Below are 3,149 nucleotides of genomic sequence, written 5' to 3' on the forward strand. Positions count from 1 at the left end.
CTCTCCCTCTCTTTCCATCCCCTCGCCTCCTCTCTTCTTTCCCTTTCCCTCAGGTCTTTGGGTTCCTGTCGCTGAGATAAAACATCATGATGATAGACAACTTGAAGAACGAAGAGTTTATTTTATCTTATGATTCTCAGGTCAAACTCCATTGCCAAGGGAAGTCATGGCAGAACTCAAACAGGGCAGGAACCCCGAGGCTGGAGGTGACGGGGAGAGGGGAGAGGGGAGACGGTAGAGGAACACAGCTTCCTGGCTTGCTCCTCCTGCCTTGCTCAGCTTGCTTTCTTATAGCCTCCAAGACCACCAGCCCAGGACTGGCACCACCCACAGTGAGCTAGCTGGGCCTTTTCTCATCAGTCATCAACTGAGAAAATGTACCACAGGTTTTCCCACAGGCCTGGTGTGGGCATTTTCTCAACTGAGATCTCTTTCAAAACAGCTCTAGTTGTGTCCAGGTGACATAAATCTAAACAGCACACTTTCTTTTCCCTTCTTTCTTTGCCTCCCCTTCTGTGTTAGTTACTTTGTCTCTGTGATACAATCCCATGACCAGAAACAGCTGAAGGATGGAAGTTCATTTTAGTTTCCAGTTCCAGAAGGGCTTGATGCCCAGGATGCAGGGTTAGGGCATGCGGAGAACAGGAAGCAGACAGATCACACAAGAAGCAGAGAGCAAGCTGGAAGGGATGAGGCTATAAACTCTCAAAGCCCCACCCTGAGTGGTGAACTTCTCCCAGCAAGGCTTGGCTTCTTGAAGTTCGATATCCTCCCCAAACAGCGCCACCAACTGGGGACCGCGTATTCAAATACATGCGCCTAAGGGGGACATTTCTGACTTCCTTGTCTCTTCATCCCTGGCCTTGCCCTCAATCTATTAACACCTTCAGCGGCTTCCTCCGCCATCACAATTACCCACAGCAACATCCCTGCCTTCTCTTTCAGTCAAGGGAATTAGGCCACCAGAGCAGGGGCCTCGAACATAGCCCACAAAAATGTCAACTTTCAGCTCTTCCCAAACTCTGTGGTCTGGTTCTAAGTGAGTTACCCTCTGCCAGATGCCAACAGTGCTTTTGTCTGCTTGTAGGGAGGGGGTGGGGCAGGCCAGGTCTCAGGGTGTGTGTGTGTGTGGAGGGAATGCCCTCCACCTAGTGATCTAGTCGACACCATGTTTGTGCATGTTTGGGGATTAGAATAAGACATCCATTTTTCCTTCCCCACCCCTCCATAAAAGCATTTCTATTGCGTCAGACCACCAAAGCATTTCCTCATTCTTTTTTTGGTCACCAAATATTTTTATGATTTTCCACATATACAGGGAGGGAAAAAAAAACCCCAAAAAACTCGAGCAGCCACTCAGGCGGCAGCGGTAGACACACCATGTCTCCCAAGAGAGTGGGGGATTAAAACAGCAAAACAACAGGGCAAAACCGAAGCCCAAGGGATGGGGGTGGGGGGTGTCCAGGGAGTGATAATTAGTCTAAGGTTCAGGGATTTCGATGAATTCTTCTTGGGAATTCTGGGATAACAAGTAGGAATTCATCTAGTGGCTCAGGACAGTGAAGGCTCTCCTAGGAACCAGTCAAACATTTGCAGATGAAATTAGCCCTTGGTGAGGTGAGAGGATAAGGTGTGGAGGGGCCCCACCCACCTGAGGGTCAACCCCAGGCCTACCACACCTTCCTCCTGGCCTGACTTTCCATCCCTTCCCTAATGGAGTTAGCAATCTGCTTCCTGTGGGATCTAGGGATACCACCCAGAGCTTGGGGTGACTATTGGTTATTTGATCTTCCCCCTTTTTTCCCTTTCTGATTTCCAACCCTAGCTGGCTTTCCCAGAGACAGAGCGGGGCCGTTCATAGCCAGCCAGCTGCTCTGTGCTGAGAGATTTAAAATCCTGCAATTGACTCTGACTGTGTCCAGAACAATGGGCGTCTGCGACTGATTTATTAATCTGCTGGGGAGGGAGGGAGGGAGGGAGGGAGGCAGGCAGTCTTCGGGCCCAGGCTGTTTACTGGGATGACAATGGATTTACGTTTCAGCAGGGTTTATGATGGCCTGAGGTATGGAAGTCACAGACACCAGGACTCAGTGAGGACCCACGGGCAGGGAATGGGAAGCAGTAAGAGGCTTGGAAGTTGATTTTGAGGAGATCTTCAAAAGATTGACCTTCCTAGTTGACTGGACTAGGCAGGGGGGCGGGGCATGCTCTGTGCAGTGAATTCCATCATCTTGTGACTAAAGAGTCAAAGTGGATCTTCAAGGAGCTCTTGTGTCTGACTGCTCATACAGGCTGTGGGTTGGATGGAATGACATTTTTGTGAAGATTGGTAGATCGGAAGTGGGGGAAAGGTTTGTACTTAGCTTTGCAAAGTCCTGTCGGGGGGATAAGACAGGGGAGATGTGGTTTGACGGTACTCTGGGGAGCTTGGTGGGGTGACCAGTGATGTGTCAGGCACATGATTAGGACGCCAACGCATTTTGGCCTAATTAGATGGAGAGAGAGCATCAGTAACTAAAGTATTAAATGATGGCTATTAATCTGTCTATTTATCTATCCATCATTTATCTATCATTTATCAATGTATCTATAATCTATCTATCATCTATGTATCTATCATCTACCTATCATCTATATGTCTATGTATCTATGTATGTATCTATGTGTGTATCATCTATGTATCTATGTATCTATGTATCATCTATCTATGTACCTATGTATCTATGTATCTATCATTTATCTGTGTATCTATCATCTTCCTATCATCTATATGACTATGTATCTATGTGTGTATTATCTATCTATCTATCTATCTATCTATCTATCTATCTATCTATCTATCATTTATTTATGTATCTATCATTTATCATCTATGTATCTATTATCTATCACCTATGTATCTATGTTTGTATCTATTATCTATCTATCTATCTATCTATCTATCTATCTATCTATCTATCTATCTATCTCTATCTATCTCTATCTATCTATCTCTATCTATCTATCTATCTATCTATCTATCTATCTATCTATCTAATCTATCTATCTATCTATCTATCTATCTATCTATCTATCTATCTATCTATCTATCTAACTATCTGTGTGTGTTTGTGTTTGGGTGCACATGTGTCATGGAGATCTGCAGATAA

Source organism: Mus caroli, chromosome 11 (genome assembly GCF_900094665.2).
Source record: "Mus caroli chromosome 11, CAROLI_EIJ_v1.1, whole genome shotgun sequence".
Classification (NCBI taxonomy): Eukaryota; Metazoa; Chordata; class Mammalia; order Rodentia; family Muridae; genus Mus; species Mus caroli.